The following is a 23,446-nucleotide window of genomic DNA, read 5'->3' as shown; positions in this document are numbered from 1 at the left end:
TTGTAACACAACGGGGGCTCAGGCGGGCGCCCTTGCCGCATTAGGTCGGCCCCCCACCGTCGGGGGCTCGAACCCGGGACTCCCGCGTCACTTAACAGGGACCCAGCCCGGTGAGCCAAAGAGAGATCTCTCTACAGCCCAGTAGCTGTAGTCCTGCTATCACAGGGAAGGGCGGCGACGTCACCGCTCTGGTAAGCCGGCTCTTACATAGTGCCTGTCGGCCGTAAGCGTTACACTATAAACCCCAGGATCGGGTTATCTGGTTGCTCATCTCTGGACTAATTCTAAAGTAGTAATATCTCTTTTTTGTAATGTAGTGACAAAAACTGTACACAATATTCTAAATGTGATCTTACTATTGCATTGCATGATCTTATCATTACATCCTTTCATTTAAAATCTAAGCTTTAAAATATATATCCTGTCTTAACTTTAACTTATCTTTGTATTCTTTTGTATAAGTTCACTGGGCTACCTTTGAGGATTTTTATTAAGATATTAAATGAGCCGTTTAACTGAATTTATGTTAATAGTGTATTGGTGCATACAGTATTTATATTTATTGCCTTATGAAGTTGTCCTTAACTTGAAATGTATAGTGCAAGAGCATATTAAAGTGTCAATGTCAGCAGCGTGTGTGTACTTTAATGAGCACTTTTTTGAAAAATCTGATGATTAAATTCCAATATTTGCTGCTATATTAAAAGCTGTGGCTTTTGACTTTTGCTTTGTAGCAAATGATCCTGTCACCAAAAAACACTGTTCAATCACCATGTGCTGTTTGCCACCCCCTCTATAAATTAACCAGGGTGGAGTCTAATTTCATTTCTGAAACATGACTAAGTCAATATTTATTTTAAAGCCTGTTCATCCTGTTAATTTAACAACTTACAATGACAACGTACTTCAAACTAATCTTCTATTTAGACTTGTAAGTAGTATTGAATAAAATTCCTTGACAAAGAGTTATACATTTAAACTGTCTCTACAAAACATCAAGGTTTATTATGTATTTAGCTATTTCAGGGAACTTTATTTGAACACTGACTTTGTTTAGTATCAACAACTTTCTTAAACAACTTTCAGTGTTGAATAAACAAATACTTAATACAGAATATCAGACTCCTACAAAAAAAGAAAAACTGTAGTGTGGAATTCGCAATTGGTGACAGTCGGTGTATCTCGAAATTGCGTGTATAAATTCCAGATTCCAGTCTGAACTTTTCTTCTCACAAATTAGACAAATGTAGAATTGTGTGAACAAATGTTTCAGTGCATTGCATGACTACTTTGTCTCAATACTGACATCTTGGAGAAAATCTTAACACCCTGTTTTAAGCCCGTCCTGATTTTCAAAACGGGAGAAATAACATCTAGAAGTATTATGATTAAAGTATCTGAATTTCTTTATTTTTATCTTTTAAATGTGTGTACGATATATTTTACACAATCTATTTAAAAACAAATCAAGAAATCATTAAGTGGCCTAAAACAGTTTTTTTCTAGTTCGTATTATACCTGTTACTATGATTAAAAGGAACATAAATGCTTTTAAACAATAGTAGTCTAGTCAATATTACTATTTATACTTTCCAATTTAAATATAAATGCACTTTTAATCATTTTTATAATTAAAACATTAATTCTGTACAATTCTGATGATGAACTAATGTACCTATATACGGTATATTGAAATCCTACCTGAATTCACTCATTAATTTCAATACCTTACACACCATCTATTAAACTAAGAACTTTCATGGATTACTATTACTGCTCAGTTAAAAAATAAATCACTGGGGACTCTTCATTGTTTGACTCGGAGCCACATAGTTCTCTTGTCTCATAGTAACAGCCCAAAGTTTGGAAAGAAGAGTGAATCCAACATTAATCAAAACAGGTTTAGGCCTAGAATACCTACTTCACTCCTGCCACCCCCTGGCACAACATAACGGGCACCAACCACAGTAATAACACAGAGTCTTGGTTGTCCTGGAAACTCGTCTCACAGCAAAAAAAGGTTAATCAGTTGGTCTTACTAATGAGGTGACATTAGAAAATTAATGTATAGATTGAGAAGCTGTTTCACTTTTAATGAAATTCAACCATTTTGTTCAAGAAAAAGGTTTCGTACATCAAGAGCAGACAAAAGACTGATCGTGACTGAAAGGACAAGAACAAGCAAAAGACAAACTACAGTATGGGACGTACAATGACTACTGTAAAATGTAAAGACATTTCAAATACCAGATTAAACCTTACTGTATTCTAACTAGAGTTCTCATTCTTTGATGAATAATCTAACATAAATTAAAAATAAAGTTAATTTAAATAATTATCAACAGTCTGTATGGGTTTATAATGGGTAGAATAATAAAGAAATGCAAAAAAGCACTTAAAGTCTCAGGCTGTGTAACTGATATGATCCAGAGTTCACTGCACAGTCTAATAAATTTAAAGACACAAACATCTTAACAGCTCAGCTGTCTTCAAACTCAAACACAAGATAAATGTTACAGGTTAGAATGTTAGTGTGCTGCCACAGTGTGGCAGAAGTGGAACTGAAATGCTGTAGGTGACATCAATACTGTAGGTGTATCTGATGAAGGACATCCTGCTTAATCACAGGCTTTCATTGGGAATTCTGAAGGAGTAGTCCCATTCACACAGAATACCAATAACAGAAATATTGCAAAATAAAAATACAGATTTGGGAGTGAAACCTAATCTCAATCAATAATAACAAGATACACTGTACAGTGTACATTAGAAGAGGGGTACTCTATAATGCAGTACTCTATTATAGCAGTAATGAATAGTGACTTATCACAATCTCTAATAGAACAGATGATAAAAAAGCATTTTCTGGTTTTCTTTGTACTTCAAAACACATTGGGTTTTATCAGGAAATATAAGTGCTGTTACACTTCATCGTGATTAACGATGAGATTGGTCCACCTAATGCTTTGGATTTATGCCCTAATATATTATTATAATCCTTTGCAAAACAATATTGCAAAATTTGCAAAAAAGTACTCAATCAGACAAAAAAGAGAAAATCCTGGTCTATTGTGGAAGCAATTCTGCATTCTTCTCCACTGCATTTCAGCAAACACACCCCTTATATGGGCAGGCGTCACGAGCTGAATCCCTCCTCTTAAGGGCGCTCTGGCCCTTTCATATTTTAGTTGATTATATGCACCTGCCCTCTATTTGTCCCTCCTTATTTAAGCCAGGCGCTCTTGCTATTCCTGGCTCTGCAGATGTACGCCCGGAGGCCCGCCTACCATCCAGACTTTGGACTCCGCCCCGGATTCCTCCTTTTGGATTGTCTGGACCTGTCTGCCATCTCCACGTCCCCCGAGCACCGGATCACCATAGTCATGCCCCCCTGTCTGTCAACCCATCCCCATCCTCTTCATCTCCTCCCCTGATGTCCTTCTCCACTTACTTCCAGATTATACCGTCTGCATAGGGTCCTGAACTACGCTTTGCTGGAGCCTGGGCCAGCTTCCGTTACAGCAGGTCTCAGGATCACCTTTGTTGCTGGAGAGTTCCCTTCCCCAGCAGTGAGTGATCTTTTGTTTGTTTCACTGAATTATATTGTAGTTGTAAATATGGGACAATGTATCCACTTGGCTTTTCAAAGTGTGTCTTCTTGTCTGGCATCAGCATGCCTAGCGTGTTCATTTAGGTGCAATTGAACCTCTCTGTTTATCTGATTCCTTGAGAGTAGAATGGGTCCTATTCCTTGTCTTTCTCACCATCTGTACCTGTGTAACTGTACACTAAGTTGTTCTCAAAGATTCAACTGTCTGCATGAATCTTCTCAGGAATCCCATAGTGGCAGATACAGACAGTAGCTTCCACAGGATGGTGACTACTGTGAAAGGAGTCTCACCATTTGTGGTACAGGCTTGGGCATTCCTGGTGAAGTACAGTAGTCAGTGATGATTAGAATGTGCTTATACACCCTTCATGGCTCTGTTCCAGGAACTGAAAGCCAAGGCATATTAGCTCCAGAGAAAACTGGTTGGAGACCAGTGGGGTGGGGTGGGGTTGAGACAGCCAACGCTGGGACTGTGCTCCGACAGCACCACTCTCAGCTCTTGAACCACAGTTTGATGTTGGCATACAGTAAGTTTGAGGGCTGTAGCCCCAAATTGATCTGTTAATTTATCAACAGTTTTAGAGTAGGAATAGTATGCATATCGAGCTACTTTTCTCAAAGCTATACATGACTCATTGCACACAAAAAGGCAATTATATAAAATGTTCTAGAGCAATTTAATGAAACTTTGTTTGTTTTATGAAATCTGCCAACTTAAAATTAACTTAGTTCTTGAATAATGAGTGGGTCAGGCTGTGATCTACGTAAAAACTTGGACCCCATGTCTCAAATTTAACGGCTTATATCTTCCCTCATAGCTAAATAGTATGCAGTTGCCAAACTGCTGCATCGTTAAACACAAGCAGTTTCAAAAGTGGTAGAGAAAAATGGTCAGTCAAATGGCAAAAAAACTACTTTCATCAGCTATTCATTTTCGACAAACAGTGCACATTTAAATGTTGAAAGCCACATTTCAAACAGTATATATTTTTTCTGACTTCAATGGTTTTCCCTCCTGTGATTATAAAGCCACATTAAAGGTGTTCCTCAATAAAGTGCATAAGCTGCTTGCTTACGCTTGAAGTTGCTATTGTGTGTAGCAACTTCATACATTTATAAGAAGTATCAGTCTAAAAACTCTAGTATTCAAGGAGCTGTTCAGAAGAGCTAGTGCTGAAACTAGATACAGACACAGGTCAGGTAAGCAGCATCTTCTATTCATTCTGTTAAATAGGTATAGTAGTAAAAATACACACCTGCTTTCATGTAAAATATGCTGAATTGCAAGATACAGTAGGAGGATGTCTTCAGTACATTTTGACAGTGGTTCCCCTCTTGTATATACAGCACTCTGAGATCCTTTGGGCTAAAAGGTGGTATACAAACTGAAATAATTATTATATATTAATTAAGACATACAGTAATTTTGTCTAGCATATTATTTAAATGCAATCAGATACTGCCTGCAAAACAAATCTTCCTAGCAGACGTATTTCTTCGTTGCAATTCTGAAGGGACTAACATCACTGTGAGTGCAATTTTACTTCACATAAAGTGTCATTGGAAATGACATGATAGCATGGCAATGCCTCTGTTTCTAGTCTCTTGGTTTCTTTGTTTAATTCCAGACTGAGAATGTGTGGAATTCCTGTGATCCTCTTATGTTCACATGGGTTTTCTTCTGGTGCTCTGGTGTCCACCCCTCTGAAGACGTGTTTGTAAATTGTAGTCTGTAACTTGTGTTTCTATGTACGTGAGCTCTGCGATTGATTCCCTTTCAGGTTGCAGTAATCCCTTTTAAGAATCGGTGACATTTTCATAGAGAATGGATGATGAAGCTTCATGAATTCATCAGTGGAGACTGTTGCAGTATGAACACTAGGGTGTGCAAGAGTACTGATAACTGATCAGAGTACTGTTTTTTTTAAATAACTGGTGTACAGCATAAATATATTTTTATTATTAATGTTGATGTATTTAATAATAACAATAATAATAATAATAATAATAATAATAATAATAATTCCTTACACTTACATAGTGCTTTAATGGAAGCTCCGCTCAAAGCACTTTACAAGTAATGGAGACTCCCCTCCACATCCACCAATGTGTAGTCCCATCTGGATGATGCGACAGCAGCCAAAGTGTGCCAGAACGCTCACCACACATCAGCTTTCTATTGGGACAACCAAACAGAGTGAGAACAGAACAGAATTTCCAGGGGGGAAATTTAACTAGGACACTGGGGTAATATCCCTACTCTTTTCAAGAAATGCCCAGGGATTTTTTATGACCACAGAAAGTCAGGACTTCGGTTTAACATTTCATCTGAAGGATGGCACCTTTTTTTTACAGTATAGTGTTCTCATCACTATACTGGGGCATTAGGACCCACACAGACCACAGGGTAAGGGCACCCTACTAGTCCCACTAACACCTCTTCCAGCAGCCACCCTAGCTGTGCCAGGGGGCCTTCCATTCAGATACTGGTCAGGCTCACACCTGGTTAGCTTCAGTGGGTTGCCAGTTGTGAGCTGCAGGTACAGTAGCTGCTGGCATGGCTGCTGCTATACTGTATTTGCAAAGTGTTACAACATGTTTCACAAAACTAGTAGCACAAAAACATATAAAGTTATAGTGTAATGTTATTAGTAGAAGACCGTATAGACTAGACGTACAGTATTGACGATCCTCACAAGATTGTGTTTTATGCAGAAGTGCATACAGTATGTGCATGCAGCCTCAGTTGTAGATCTGAATGTTCTCCTTCATTATCTACTGCACGCATTATTAGTAGAGTTCTGTGAGGTACCCTGCGAGCTCTCCCCAGTCTGCTACGTAGATGCTTCGCACAGTAGTTGGCACTCCACAGCAGCAAACATAACATTTTCTTTGTTTGTTCTCAACTTGTCATTTCACAGGGACCCAGACAACTATTTAACACCCAAGTGCAGGGAATGGTGAAGATCCCGGGGAGCTGTGTTGGTGCCAGCAAATAAAAAAAAACATTGAAGCATATTTCAATGTGAAAAAGTATAAAAGAAGCAACTAGAAAGAAATAAAACTCTCCTGTTCATGTTTGTCTTTAACTGCAGTCTCTGGGATTTCTGCACCGATACATTTTTACATGAAAAGGTTGAATTCTCTAGAAGTGAAATAACCACAAACAAAATGCAAAGCAGATGAAGCAGATGTTTTATCATCTTTTTTCAAAGTGACAACAAAATGTTTTGGCTGCCAGAGTATTACAAAGAAAAGTAGTACTCAACGTTTTACACAGAAGAGATGTAAAGATAGAGAAACATCACTGTTTTCCACTTAGTGAAGGTCCTGACAACCCCTGATCCCCTGTAAAATAAATAACTGTAATGGAAGCGTTCGTCAGTACACTGAGTCTTCGATGTGACCCACAAATGTTTTTCAGTACAATGCTTTGGTCTTGATGTTTGATTTTTAACCATCCATTTTCTAACCGCTGTATCCAATACGGTGTCGCTTGGGAACCAGAGCCTATCCCAGCAAGCCACAGGCACAAAGCAGGATACACTCTGGGTTGGACACCAGTCCATTGCTGGGCACACACACAGACACACACACACTCACACCAGGGCCAACAAACCTACCAGCATGGCTTTGGAGGAAACCAGAGAACATATGAACTCCCTGCAGATAGCACTCCAGGAATGGAACTCAGGTTTCCAGCACAGTGAGGCAATAATGATAACCACTGCATCACAGTGCCACCCTGATTTTTAGCGTTTTAAAAAGAAATTATATTATATGGGCCTCAGGTTGCCTGGGAAACCATGAGCGGGAATAAACCACATATTTCCTTTGTTCTCCAGCACAGCGTATTAACAAATAACCCTGTGGAAACACTTATAAACACAAATATTTAGTTATAAACATTTACAAAGTCCAAAAAACAAAGTCTATTTTGTTCTGATATTAACAAAAGTGTATCAGTGTGCTATGTTTTACAGACATACGAAAACAAGACTCTACCTTGCTACTGATGCACAAATATCTTATAGTGAAAAGAGGGGACCTGTTTTTTTATGCTTTTATGCTTTCCCTATTTTAATCTCTAAATGGACGATAAACTAATGGAAACCTTTTAACCTATTCAACATACAGGTAATGCATCACGAAATAAATGAAATATTTCTTTTAGCGTGGTGGGTGCCACAAACAGGAAATCTTTGTCTATGTATTTCACAAATATAAATCAACAGACCTTTGCATTAATCCTGACGGCAGTCAGTCTCATCAATGCTCAAATTACCTGGAGGTCATACAGTGCAAGTTGTAAAGAAGGAGCCCTCTCATGGTCCTGTCTCCATGTTTAAATCATGTCTGTATTGGTATATAAACATTGCCTTGAGACCCAGTTTTCCTGAGAGACATTCCCATGAAGACTGGCTTCATGACCTCCTCAAATATTGTGACAGTTAAACATTAGTAAACTTGCTTGGCCACCTACACTACTGTATATTTTACGGCCATTGTGAATGCTTCAGGAAACAACATAAGGGACAGTTGACAAAATGCTCAAGGAATGCCCTTTCTCTTACCTTACAAGAATGGGCCATTACAATGTGAAATTTAAACATCCTAAGACCCCCGACATATAATTATATCATCTTATAAGATCGCACTGCTGTTTGACCAGGCTAAGAGAAACGTTTCATGCATTGAAATATACTTTTATAGTTTAAAACCTTTGTGACACATAATGTGTCATTACTGAGGGTATAAAAAAAAGACGAGAAACAAAGGAATGAAAACCCGAACAAGAGAGGCTTAGGAGACGAAAATTAAACAATTTAATTGAAAAAGAAAATTCCTGTAGGACACATGTATCAAACGTAAGACCTGCCCGTTGGAGAAAAAGAAGTTTTAAACTCTTGGCAAATTAAGTAAACTCTATCTCTTTTGTTGAGGGCGAAGTAAATGAAGGCAGTGACAAGGTGCCAGCTTAAAGGAATCTAGCTTGTCAAAATGAAAAGCTCGCTTATCTCAGCATTGCAGAGGGGTCTGCTAAATTTGTCTGTTTGGTTCCGATAACACTGATGGAATTGTTCTTTGAGGCTTTAATACATTTTAATACATCTACCAACACAGGACAAAGAGATCCACAGAGTAACGTTTTCATCAGAGCTCTGTCATAAACAGGAGACTTTAACATCTGTCAACATAGCTGTTTTTTTTTAATGAAAAAATGATTACCTCGATATCAATATTCAGAGTGGCACATTGGTCCAGTAGTTAGCATTACTGCCTCGCATGGCTGGGGCCCTGAGTTTGATTCCTGGGGGTGCTATCTCTGTCTTGCATGGGTTTTTTCTAAATGCACTGGTTTCCTCCCACAGTCTGAAGACATACTGGTAAGTTAATTGGCTTCTGGAAAAATTGGCCCGGGTGTGGGTGTGGGCGTATCTGTTTGTGCCTACAACCCTGAATTGAATAACGGCTTTAGTCAGAGGGTGGGTAGATGTTATAATTGTTGATTAATCATGAAAATATTTTTCAGTGATAAATATGCTACTTATGAAGTACTATATACAGTGCCTTGCGAAAGTATTCGGCCCCCTTGAACTTTTCAACCTTTTGCCACATTTCAGGCTTCAAACATAAAGATATAAATTTTTTATTTTATGTGAAGAATCACCAACAAGTGGGACACAATTGTGAAGTGGAACGAAATCTATTGGATTTTTGAAACTTTTTTAACTAATAAAAAAATGAAAAGTGGGGCGTGCAAAATTATTCGGCCCCTTTACTTTCAGTGCAGCAAACTCACTCCAGAAGTTCAGCGAGGATCTCTGAATGATCCAATGTTGTCCTAAATGACTGATGGTGATAAATAGAATCCACCTGTGTGTAATCAAGTCTCTGTATAAATGCACCTGCTCTGTGATAGTCTCAAGGTTCTGTTGAAAGCGCAGAGAGCATCATGAAGACCAAGGAACACACCAGGCAGGTCCGTAATACTGTTGTGGAGAAGTTTAAAGCCGGATTTGGATACAAAAAGATTTCCCAAGCTTCAAACATCCCAAGGAGCACTGTGCAAGCGATCATCTTGAAATGGAAGGAGTATCAGACCACTGCAAATCTACCAAGACCTGGCCGTCCCTCTAAACTTTCAGCTCAGACAAGGAGAAGACTGATCAGAGATGCAGCCAAGAGGCCCATGATCACTCTGGATGAACTGCAGAGAACTACAGCTGAGGTGGGAGAGTCTGTCCATAGGACAACAATCAGTCTTACACTGCACAAATCTGGCCTTTATGGAAGAGTGGCAAGAAGAAAGCCATTTCTCAAAGATATCCATAAAAAGTCTCGTCTAAAGTTTGCCACAAGCCACCTGGGAGACACCCCAAACATGTGGAAGAAGGTGCTCTGGTCAGATGAAACCAAAATCGAACTTTTTGGCCACAATGCAAAACGATATGTTTGGCGTAAAAGCAACATAGCTCATCACCCTCAACACACCATCCCCACTGTCAAACATGGTGGTGGCAGCATCATGGTTTGGGCCTGCTTTTCTTCAGCAGGGACAGGGAAGATGGTTAAAATTGAGGGGAAGATGGATGCAGCCAAATACAGGACCATTCTGGATGAAAACCTGTTGGAGTCTGCAAAAGACCTGAAACTGGGACGGAGATTTATCTTCCAATAAGACAATGATCCCAAACATACAGCAAAATCTACAAAGGAATGGTTCACAAATAAATGTATCCAGGTGTTTGAATGGCCAAGTCAAAGTCCAGACCTGAATCCAATCGAGAATCTGTGGAAAGAGCTGAAAACTGCTGTTCACAAACGCTCTCCATCCAACCTCACTGAGCTCGAGCTGTTTTGCAAGGAAGAATGGGCAAGAATTTCAGTCTCTCGATGTGCAAAACTGATAGAGACATACCCCAAGCGACTTGCAGCTGTAATCGCAGCAAAAGGTGGCTCTACAAAGTATTAACGCAAGGGGGCCGAATACTTTTGCACGCCCCACTTTTCATTTTTTTATTAGTTAAAAAAGTTTCAAAAATCCAATAGATTTCGTTCCACTTCACAATTGTGTCCCACTTGTTGGTGATTCTTCACATAAAATAAAAAATTTATATCTTTATGTTTGAAGCCTGAAATGTGGCAAAAGGTTGAAAAGTTCAAGGGGGCCGAATACTTTCGCAAGGCACTGTAGGTGTCTTAACCCATATAAGAAGAAAATATGGGTTTTGGTTTTAGTGCTGGTAAGACTAAAGGAACTGAGATTAATAGTCTTCCTAAAGAACTATGAATAAAATGAACAACTACACTACCTGTACGCTTAACTTTTCATTTCACCAACAGGTAGCGCAGTGACAAAGACTTTGGACTTGTACCTGGAACTTTATTGGTTCAAACCTGGTTGAGGTTTTGGAACATTCTTTGGTGTTAATGTGTTTGTGTCTGTCTGTCCTGTTATGGATTTGCATCCCATCCAGTTTGTATCCTGCCTTGCACCATTGCTTGACATTGCACTGGCTCCACCATACCACCGAATTAGAAGAAGGGGTTAGAAAATGGATGGATTAAATGTGTCCTCGAAGTTTAGATTCATGGTTCCCAGACCCGGTCCTGGAGGATCACTATTTCTGCTTGTTTTCATTCTTGCTTTAATTGGTATTCGATTACTTAAGTGATCTGATTGCTAGGTGTGACTTTTATTTAGCTTGAATTTAAGCCATAAATCAGGCGTCTACTGTATAACGTCCAGAGATATTACAAAATGTTTGAGGGGACATCATTCCAGGCTCAAACTGACTCTGCAATTTAAGATGTATTTAAGATTATAACATTTAAGATGTACATGCGATCAGTCCTAAGTAAGAAAATACCCAACTTCAAGGATACTGTTTCCAACAACCTTAGGCTTCACAAGCTTATGCAACCTCACGTGAACTTGTTTGCAATCACAAACAACTCTTACTAGTTGATCATTTGATGATGATCAGACACAGGTGGGAATGACACTGTATTGGATACTCCCACAATGAGCGTTTTTTCTTGAGATTGAGTTGGTTATGTTTCGTGCATCACACCTGAATGAGGGTAGTTTTGAAACTCAGCAATTTGTACAGGATTGATACCAATTACAAATCCCCTTTGATTGTTTAAGATATTAATGCAAACTAACAAAGAAAACTTTAATCTATAAGACTGTGATTAAGAATTTAACTGCAGCAAAAACTAGAAGACAGATTATTCCTTCAGGGACAAGATTGGGAATCACTGGTATAGATTGATTATCCATTCCATGTCCTTGGTTATATACTACAGTTAAAGATAAGGTATGGCAGTTTCTGAGGCCTTTCTTTCATCACATGGTGGAAATACACAGTAAAGGGACTAATAGGCAGAGCATGGACATCTCGTTACACAAGCAAAGTGTTCCCTTCTTGAAGGTGGAAGGATCTAATACCACACGTGACCACAGCATGGATTGCAAAGATTTTAAGCGAAAGCCAAAGAATGACTGTAAACATTTCATGCTCTGTCTGCATGAGCCCCTGTTGACTCTTAAAACGACATCAGTACCTTCTGTGGTATCTAAATCATATAGTTTAGCATTCACATAAAAATGGAAACATCATTTTTATCTAAAACGTGGATCTCACATTAAATGGCTTTATTTACCTTCAAGAAATTACATCTTGTTACATTTTTATTTTGAACAGCAGCGTTCATTCTGATTGTGCACATTCCAATATTTCTGCGCTCTTATCACTAGGTCTGTCAGCACCTTAGTATGATCTTTGAATGTCTATGAAAATCTCACTTTTTTCAATGTCTCATTAGCACCTTCCACACCGTACCAGGTTGTTCTTGTTATTTAGTCCTTCTACATTACTTTTGGTTCTTAAGCTATAGAATCTGTAGTATTGCAGCATAAGGTAGATAATTGTGCTGTACTGACCTCCATCAGCCATATGGAAATGCTCTCCTTCACAAATCACCTTGATTTAAAATTCATGAAAGGTACTCTGACCAGAAGACTGTAAGTAATTAATGAGATTCAGAGATAAATCAGAGATGACTCAGGCACAAATTAAATGTCTCTGACAAACTGTTTTATACATTGCATCTGCAGACTCTCTATCGAAGCATCTAATTAATTTTCCTTAGCTTCTCAAGAGCCTACTTTATGTTGTGCTCCAGAAACAAATGTAACGATTTTCCCCTTTTGCCAAAGGTAAATCAGTCTGGAAGTGATTTCTTCAACTCATTCTCTGATTATATTGCCTTTATCTAACAGTTTAACTTGAGTGTTAAGTTGTATTTTTTCCTGAGAACAGTCCTCCCATTACCATACTGTATCTAAGCAATTTTACAAAAATGTTGAATTTTTGTCAGGATTTGTGTCACTAAAACACCTGCTACTTACATTATAAGTCATATATGCACGTCACATTCCTGTCTCCATCTCCTTCACATATCACATGTCAAACCATCCAAACACATCCTGAAACACGTTTAAGATGGTCCTACTCAATCCATCACACTGTGGAACAGCTAAAGAATATTTCAGCTTTATTCATTTTAGACCATTTCCAAGTGAAACGCCAAGCCTGTACTTGTCCATTTGACTTCAGATTTAAAAAGAGTTTCTTCCAGATTCATGACTTAGCAGAGAAAACAAAAACCCCAAATGAATAAAACACTAGTAGGCCACAGAATTCTGACAACCTTGAATAAAAGTATGGAGGTTGAGCATGGCTTGTTAAATAGCTTTTAAATGTTTGCTGAGAATACTAATTAAATTTATAGATGAGTGACCTTCATTATTAAAAATTTGATCTTAATACTTGGGCATAGAGGAATTTTCATTTCCAGTCATCGTAAACATTTGTTTATGCTTTAAAAGAGTTGCTGTAGAAAATAAAGCATCAATTTACAGAATGTTGTTTAAATTTCAATGAAAAACATAACAATAAAACTAACAACATGCAATTCTGGAACTAATGTAGTTTTGAACCCCCTGCTTAAATTCAACTACTAAGGTAGGACAGAATTAATTATTGTTTATATATCTGGATTCAATTACAATTTGTGATGAAAAAAGTAAAATTATTTCCAGAATAGATGTTTCCTTAGTTATACAAACTGAACTTGGATCAGGACGTTTCTGATTCATGGCTGGGTTTAAAGCACACTGTATCTAAAGCTCAGGTCCTGCTCCATTATGGACACAATACTGTGAAATGAAACTGTAATCAAATGACTAAATAACAATTTAGGTTAACATAGAGTCTAGGGCAGTGGAGCAGTGGTAAGCATTGCTGCTTCATAGCGCTGGGGCCCTGGGTTCAATTCCAGATCTGGGTGATACCTGCATGATCCTCTGGTTTCCTTCCACACAGAATGTGTGTCTGTGTCTGACTGTGTGTATCTGCCCTGCGATGGACTTGCGTTCCATCCAGGGTGTACCCTGCCTTCTGCCCGTTGCTTCCCAAGATAGGCTCTGGCTCCCTTGTGACCCTGAATTAGAAGACGTAAAATAATGGATGGAAGGTGTGGAGATAGGCAGGGTTCGTTTGGCGTGGAGGCAGAGCACTCAAATGAGAGAGATGCGTTGCCCCAGTATCCACAGCTCAGAAGAGTGAGGAGTAACAAGCCTCAGCAATGGAAGTGGTTTAAGGGTATTGATGGGGAGATCAAGCACAATGCTGTCCTGACTGAGCTGCAGGAGAGAGCAGATATTTGTGCTCAGGTGCCGACTACGACCCCCGTGGCATCACATTGGATAAAGAGTCTACAGCAGGAAGGAAAGCAAATCAACAAAAATCTAAGTCTTCAAGACATGCATCAGATGCCTCAATTTAAAACAAAATCCCCTGAATTAATGACTGAATCAGCTTCTGTATTGCAGACACGTTCTGAGAGCTTCCCGACGTTAATGAGTAGCAGTTCCACTGGCTGCAACACAAGACACGAGGGTAAAATGAGCAGCTCCCATATCCCGTGTTGCAGCCTGCGGCCCCCCGCATGTCACCTTCAAGCTTCATGATTGTGAATCTTCCTTTATTAAGGACGTCCTCTGCAAACATCAATGTCTCTCATCAACACATACGAATATATCAGAAAGGTGCAGATTTACTATGACAGTTAGGGGCCTCTAAGCCTGAAACTCAATAGTAGAACATCCAGTTAAGTAACTAAAACTGCTTTTGTAATTTATTGGACCATCAGCTTTTTGTTTGTTGTATCCAGTGTTTATCTCTGTGTACTTTCTGCGGTTTCAGAGACATTTTAGTTTGTGATTTGTGCCGGAACAAAAAAGCTCTGAGTAAAACAAAATATCATGGATGTGAGTGTAATAACACAGGCCTTGTTATGCCAAATATAGTTGGTTTGATCCTTCTGGATTATGTAATTAACCACAGTGGACCAGGATTCTCCAAGCAGTGCAACACAATAGGACACATGCTATTAGGGCAGTGTGGAATTCATTGCCACACAACAGCAAACGCTATAACTTGTTGAGTGCCTGTGAGCTGCAGTGCATTAAATAATAGACACATCTTTCCTCTATTGAGTGGCTAATTTTGTTGAAGCCACTCCTGGGCTAGAAGATCAAAAGATGTATAAAGGGAACCTACAGTAATACAGTAGCTTCCAAGAAAAAAAATCATGAAGTTGAACCAATTAATTGTTTTTTCATATTGAAGGTTTCCTAACACATTGCTCATAATATACAGTGTTGTGCCAAAGAAATTGAACATATTTAAATATACGAACTGGAAACAAACTTGCACAGACAAGCCTTCATACAGTAAATATTAACTCATCACCATAATTATCTCCTTAAATAACTTTCAATAACATTTCAGACCACATACTATGTCACTTTTCTGCTAGTTGTGATGAGAAAGGTTTTTATGGAGCAACTGAAATATTGCCAGTCTTTTTCAGCAATATGATTTCTAGATTAAAGCCATTGAAGGGAAAAAAACATACGCCATTATTAAATAAAATAACCACATCAAGCGTTACTGTAAATTGCATCAGTTATCTGAAAATAGTTCTGTAATACTCAAGCAAAATTGCAAGAGTGAATAAATACCAATAAACAATGTATTTCTGGCTTGATTAGATCCACTGTCACATTTATTCAGACATATTTATTTTTATTCTTCAAGTATTGCTACATAATATTACTGAAAGTGTACTGTATGTCTAGAGTCTTTATTAACTAAACATTTTAGAATATTTGCATGACATTTCTACAGTCACTGAAATAAAAACACTTAACATTGCAAAAAAAGTAGCTGCATTATACATTCATTTTAAATGTTTATGATTCTCCTGGTGCTTAGCTTTGCTGGATACTAGTACTGTAGTTTGAACTATAAAAGTGACAGCTTTCATTAATGTTTTCATTTAAATGTATTTCATATCAATGCCCACGAGTCTTGAATGATTGTTTTTTACTTTGAACAATAAATCATCTTACAAATTCCCTAACTCTAAAGAGGTATGATGGTATCCTCAGGAAATGGAAGACGGTACTGTAGGTGACCTTGAACTTTTTCCTGTATCCTGATTTTCTAGTTGCTGTAATTGCTCTGCATTAAAGATTTCTCCACAGTCAAAATATTTTTCTTCTTTCATTTTAAAATTCGTTCAAATTTCAGGTCTTTCAACCGCTGGTTGTTCCTTCAAAATGTACTTGGCACATTACAGTGATATTGTCTTAAAGCCGTTGAAGACAATATACAGTAGCTGTAATGCTCACACTATCTACCAAGTGTCCCAAAGTCTAATCTTCCTAGTAGCACACCACGAGTAAGTAAATCTACAGACAGCATTGACTGAACCACTTGCACTTGCACAGCCTACAGGAAAAAGACAGACGTGATCCTTGAATTGTTGACATGACAATACGCTTGCTTTCTTGTCTGTTTACCTTGTGCAATAGGAAGACAATTAACCCAAACAGAACCTAAACAGAGCTCAGGTCTCAAGGTATGCAGTGAAATAAGTAGTTGATTGGTTTATAAATAAAATTATTCTCATATAGCATTATAACTACCTCCTGGTGAGCACCTGTCCAGCAGATTTCGTAGGTAACCTTTTATACTTGCATTTCTAAAGGCATGAAACAATTTAATTATAATGAGATACAAAGGCTCAATTAATTTATTTACAGGTCACTTGAAACAAAAAGCACAATATCTTTCAGCCCTCAAGGACCGGTATTTTCTTCATTGAAACATTACTTGCTTGATTCATCAAACTATTCCATTTTCTACTTTATCCAATACAGGATGGTGAAGGAGCCCAATGCGCCAACTTATTTATGTAAGGGGCAAACACAAAGATATCAGAAGAACATATTGGATAGTAATGAGAAACTTGTGTTATTACCCCAAGCTAATATAAATGGACATCAGTAGTTCAGTAGCTGTGTCAGCATGTGTAGGCTGCAAAGGAACAAGTAAAGGTTTATTCTATGCTTAAAGAGAAGAAAAGAAATGCAATGTTTCGGCTGTAGAGCCTTCTTCGGGTGTGAGAAAGAGAGGGAAGTCAGCAGCTGATAAAGCATGGGAGAACTAAAGCCGGGAGTGGAGAGGAGGTGGGATCAGGGGAGAAGCAGAGTGGACGCTCATGTGGTGTGAAGTTGAGAGAGGTGAAGAGAGGTGTGAAGTCAAAACCTGAAAATGAGTAGAGAGCAATCGAAGAAAACGCGTCTGTTGTTGAGAGAAGGGGGAAGGCGTGGTCCTAGTTTCAGGACGGTTTTGGTTTCGGATGTCTTTCTGCAATAGGAGTTCCAAAACCCCTCTTTGTGAATGCAGACGGAGAGATCAGTATGATCATGGCCGTTAGAGGTGAAATGAGAAACTATGGGCTTGGAGAGATCTTTGATCCTCACAGCCCTGACATGTTCCCTGAAGCGTTCTCCCAGCCTCCTTCTTGTTTCACCAATGTAGATAGCTGGGCATTTTCTGCAAGAGATGCAGTAAATAAGGTTGCTGGAGGTACAAGATGTCACCTGAGTGATGCGGAATTGTCCAGCTGTCCAAATGAACATTTGCTCGTAGCTCCGCAGCTGTAGCACAATAAGCCTCCTCTCACTGCTGACAACGCAGTTCCACTTACTGAGTACCAGGTCAAAAACTAACATGTTTCTAGACTCCTATTATTCAGGTGGATAGCTGCGTCAGCATGTGTAGGCTGCAAAGGAACAAGTAATAGGTTTATTCCATGCTGAAAAGAGAAGAAAGAAAACATTTCGGCTGTGGAACCTTCTTTGGGTATAAGCAACATCGATGATTGTTACTTTCAATACATGCCACAGTAAGGTGCTTTTCAGTCTTTACTGAGGACCTGCTATCATCATTTAGTACTCTATGGAGATCTATTAGCCTCATAAGGAAGCAGATGCTGAAGCTAAAGTTACTGTGTCGGCAAAATGTATATTTTTAGCTACTCAGCATGGGGTTTTTTTCTGTGGGTGAAGATATCAAGTCATTGCACACTTATGTTGGCCAGGCCTTAAAAACATCTACAATAGTGAATCCGCAAGAGGTCTTTCCTGGACAGAAGAGGTTTCCCCCCCCAAGACAGAAAAACTAGTATTTATAAAATCACATTTGTCTGGTGTCTTGTGCTCCTTCTGAAAGAAGGGAAAATATTTGCAGACTTACTGATCAGATGAAAGAACACTTTTGTCTTGACACATCATAAATACTCTGTTTGAGGCTTTAAAAACTGAATTTTGGAAAGGAACTGAATAAACTGACACAGCACACTGCAAACCAGACAGGAAACTTAAAATGTCACTGCTTGCATTTGACCAAATGTTTTACACTTCATATTTATAGGGGTTATAGAAGAATATGGTACCAAATTAGTTTTAGCAGTAAATATGCCTCACTACAGTTACTCTGAAATGTACAACAGTATTAAAGATAACAAATATATTAAACAGATATCCATTTCCAACTAAATAAATATGCAACTACCAAAACAAATAGAAGAAAGAAACTGTTACATTTAGCACTATTTTCCATAGGTTGATGACATGAAATACTCTCTTGTTATATAGTTCAATTTGCAGGCCTTCCACCCTGGTCAATGTAATAAAATGATACAACTGGCTTATTAATTGCTATATTAATTTTACTAATCATCAGTTAGTCCCAGAGATAAGCACACCTTCATGCTGTCCAGGCACGTTTAATTGCTTATAGGTTAGCAACTAATACTGTAAGTTGCTTGACTGGAACACTGCCAGGTATCATTTTTCTCAAAAGTTTGGAAATTTATGTTACTTACTGTATGAAATGCAAGAGCTTAAAGGCCACTTTCATTCTGTCGCAGAGCTGAAAAGAACAAACAGTTCAACTTAATCCTGTTAATCATTCACCTTAGGGTTCAATTGTGGAACTGAGCACTTGGTTCATACAAAAACCAGCAGGTTTGTGGTCTTTCAGGACTGGGATTTGAAACCCAGTCAAAACCGTTAGTATTTTAATTAGTTTTCGTCACCTGACAAAAAGTATGCTACCGTTAAAAATGTGATGCCAGCATGCATGTTTCTATAAATGTTAGGTTTGTATCAGCGCATTATTTTAAAAGTAGCGACACAAGAAGGAAAAAATCATAATTCATCCTATCCAAATCAATTCACAACAGTTTCATTTTCATGCAGCTATAACTATCAATGGAATTATACAATTTTTTTTTACAATTTAAAAATTGTATTATAAAACAGAGACAGATCCAAATACAGAACAGTGTATACTGCCACGGAAATACCTCGAATCCTAAAGAAGTATTCATACTGCACTTAAAAAACAGAAAACAATTAAAAGACAACATGCATGTAGTGCTATCAACAGAGCAGACATGGAACATTGTATTGAGAATTTATGCTAAAATGATCCGCTCTGCTTTTTCCAAGTCTCCACGTAGGGGATTTATAACTGCACTCATTTTCTAGAAAAGCCGGGCTGATGCTCCCACAGATATGACCACATGTTGCTCACACTGGCCACCCCAAAACTGTCCTTGCAACGGACTCTAAAGACACTATCATGACGTATCCTTGCACACCACAGATACCTGCTGAAAAGCCGATGCAGTCAAAAATTCTTAAGAATTAAAGTATGGGTATTGACATAAACACATAGATGAAAAAAACATAACTCTACAGTGTGTTAGGTGCAGTAAAATACTGTAACAGCATCTTTGAAATTACATCCAGTGCAGTAGGCCTACTTCGATGTGCCAAGGCTCTCCATCATCCAGAAGAAACCGAGTCATCTTCATCTGCATGCTTTTAAGCTCAAGTGTGCTCCAAGGCCATAAAAAGTTAAATTAAACTTTCCTTGACTCACCAAAATCAGATTTTGGGCAACATTTACAGAACTGTCAAGTGACTGCTGTTTGGTTATGGTCCTCAGACGTACTCACGGACATTCTGTTTGGTCCTGTCAGGTCCATCTTTGTCTCTAGCTGTGGCAGTCTTGACAGTGGAATTCCATGACTCGAAATGACAGACACTTATGTTTTGAAGGATAATTTTTCACGTTAGTAAACACACTCACTAATTTTAAGATGCACTGATAGCAAAAATTAAAAATGCATCACACTGATTGGTTTCTAAAACCCTACAGTAAAAGACAGTGAAATCAGCTGGTCTCTGTAGCACTACGTACAATACTAACAATGTGTAATAACACCTGAGGCTAAGGTACTGCACCTGAAGACCGCCAGTCACTGAACTAGACATCCATCCACTCATCCATTTTCTAACCCTTCTTTCATTTCAGGGTCACGGGGCACTGGGGTCTATGGGGACAGGGCAGGGTACACCCTGGACAGGACCCAGTCCATCACAGGGCAGTCACAACAGGGCCAATTTTCCCAGAAGCCAATTAACCTACCAGCACAATTCTGTATTACAGCAGGAATTACACCCAGAGGAAGAGGAAACCCACCTGAACACAGGGAGAAATACCACACAGTTAGCACTCCAGGTCTGGAATTGAACCCAGGCACCAGTGACACAAGGCTGCAAAACTAGTCACCCTGTGAAGTAGCCCTTTTAAGTAATTAAGTCAAATTGACTTGTATGTTTTAAATAAAGATCCATACCACACTGAAGGGTCTTAGCAATGGCTTTTTTCAGTCCATATTTACTGAAGTATTCTTAGCCAAATATGAAGAAGGTACAGTATGTAGTGTTAGTAGCAGCAGAGAACGTCAGTAAGATTTAATTATCATGATAAAAATGTGTTGTGGTTTCCCTAGGAGTCTGACTAAGAAGAGATTGAAACAATTACAAATACGGTAAAATGCCGTTCAGTAGTATAGTGAGAACTTCCTGCTGCAAAATGTTAAATCTTAAATATTCTCAAACAGAATGTTTTTATGGACTGCTTATAAATGGTGAAAATATGAAACATTGCAATCCCTGTTAAAACATCATTCAAATACTATTCTGCACATGACAATAACAGTTTCGTAAATAGTATTTTTTTTATCTTGAATGAGCCTGATCCCCATTAAATACAAGAAAATCTATTCAATCCATCCAGTTTCTCACCTCTTTCCAATGCAGGGTTGCAGGAGATACACCTTGGACAGGATGCTAGACCACTACAGGGTACGCACAGACACAACCATGGCCACATTCACACCAGGGACAGTTTTCCCAGAAGCAATTAACCAACCAGTGTGTTTTTAACTGTGGGAGGAAAACCCAGGAACATACAAACTCCATGCAGATAGCACTCGAGCTCCGTAATTGAACCCAGGGCTCCAGCGCAGCAAGGGACAGTAGCAACCCGATTTATCCCTTTCTGTACCGTTTCCACTAAATTTAGCTCGATCATCCCGAAAGACGATGAGATCAGAAAGCGATCATACCTGTATAAATTGACAGGAGGACGCAAGATCAATTTCTGTGTTTCTTGTAAAGTTACGTGACCAGGATATTTTTAAATTACAGCAATAATCAAACCTTGGCACTTGCTATAAACATGTACAGGGGTAATCAATCTTGCGGATCAGGCGGTGCACACTCATTCCTATGGTGATCGTACTGGAATTCGAATATTTCGTGCGTTCTTTCAAAAACTAAACGAAAAGCACTTCATAAAACAATTGCAACATTACAATTCGATTTAAGTTTTTAAACACGCTAATAGCAGCAACCAACAAACACAACATGCTAGTGTCGTTATTTTGTTAATATGTTTTTACTACAAATTATACATCTTAACCGGCCAAGACAAACTAAAATAGATCATTACAAACGTCACTTTTTACCTGTGCTTTTAGTACCTGTGATATAGTAACTTTTTCTGTGGGCGTGCCTTCAACGATAGAAGAAACGTCCTTTGACATAGCGATGCTATGAATTGTGAGATGCTAGTTCAAAGCGCTGATGAAGGGCGATGTTTCGTCGTATATTTATGACACAGATCTGGATGATTCCTATATACAGTAAAAAATAGTAAACGAAACGTTAAATATATATACATCAGAGGCCCATCTTGTGTCCAGTCATGTTATTTCCCAACTGATTTACTTGTGTGTGTGAATATTTGTTTGAAGCTTCGTTTTCAGACTTTTGAACTGATGAAGAATTTGCTGCAGGAGGGTTCCACGCAGTGCTGACAACGAAGATGTCCTTGCTTGCCTTCAATATAATAATGTTGTGAAAATCCGGAGTTAAATTTGCGAAGCCGGGGAATCCGTCCATCTACTCATCCGACCTCTACTCCCCTCCTCCGGGATTGTAATTCTGCGAAATTGCCGTCTTTTACACACTTCACCTCTGAACACCAACCAGCAGGGCTCCCGGGATCTGATCCACTGCACCGGGCAGGTCTTATTGCGTCGCTCTACTGCTTTCTGAATAAATATTCAACTTATACGAAAGTTCATAGTGCTTCTATCAGCATTTTCTTCAAGGCTACCATCTTCAGTTTGTCCTTGAGCACTTTTTTTAAAAAAACTGCAATTTCTTCTTTTCTGTTCAACGCACACGTCCGTCACGTTGCTTTTTTTATTCTGCTGATCTAGAGTACAAGTTAAATTCGTGGCTATACTGTAGCTACTCAAAGAAGTTTCTTTTCATCTCCCAGTGAAATGAAAGTATGGTAGGTCTTATCTCGACGTTACATTAGTCCTTAATAGGATACAGTACGTGTTTTATTTCACGTTCCACGTCACCCTCCCTCGGTGCAGTTCGTCTATCCCTTGTTCTGAAATGCGGTTATGGGCATCACTAACTATACTTATTACAAAAGCTATCACGCACACCACAGCAACGATATAATTACACTGATACAGTAAACACTGTGACAATCACTCACCGGCAAACTGACATACAGGCTCTGATATACAGACACATTGATAACAGCTATCCACACATACTGACTTTACTATCTAGCAAACACTTGACAAATGTACAGGATAACAATCATTGCAACATTAACAGAGAGAAATTACTACTGTACATTGACACACTGACCATACTAATACAATCACTGACAGTCTTGCGTTGACATTTAATACTGCACTTAGACACCTTTAAGCTGAAAAAGTGACACTGACACAATAACATACAGTATGATCCATTACTAAAAACGATTAAACTAACACAATGCACCAATTCATTGATACACACTGAATCGATGACACGTTACACTCACACAAAGTTGATACCAGGACTCCAAAAATAAAGTGATCTGAAAAACGAAACACTGGAACACTGGCTCATTTACACCGAGACAATGAAACTGGAAACATTGATTGATGCATTAAGACAAAGTTGTAGATTTA

At 38.6% G+C, this 23,446-nt stretch overlaps 2 long non-coding RNA genes across 2 annotated transcripts in view; both read right to left on the bottom strand.

Annotated features, from left to right (window-relative positions):
• The window catches only part of LOC148651439 (uncharacterized), a 34,836-nt gene that overhangs the window by 5,949 nt on the left and 5,441 nt on the right, over positions 1-23,446 (bottom strand). Inside the window, exon 2 of the long non-coding RNA XR_015925754.1 lies at positions 5,648-5,786. This is a non-coding gene — a long non-coding RNA (uncharacterized LOC148651439). The remainder of the gene's footprint in view (positions 1-5,647; positions 5,787-23,446) is intronic.
• Positions 15,737-22,891, bottom strand: LOC148651440 (uncharacterized). Its single transcript, XR_015925753.1, has 3 exons — positions 21,926-22,891; positions 18,926-18,972; positions 15,737-17,821 (listed from the first exon to the last, which is right to left on the bottom strand). It is a non-coding gene; the product is annotated as an uncharacterized LOC148651440 (long non-coding RNA).

The sequence above is a fragment of the Lepisosteus platostomus genome, chromosome 12 (assembly GCF_059453375.1).
Source record: "Lepisosteus platostomus isolate fLepPlt1 chromosome 12, fLepPlt1.hap1, whole genome shotgun sequence".
In the NCBI taxonomy this organism is placed as follows: domain Eukaryota; kingdom Metazoa; phylum Chordata; class Actinopteri; order Semionotiformes; family Lepisosteidae; genus Lepisosteus; species Lepisosteus platostomus.
The sequence above is the reverse complement of the archived record's forward strand: the minus strand, read 5'-3'. Positions and strand labels throughout refer to the sequence as shown.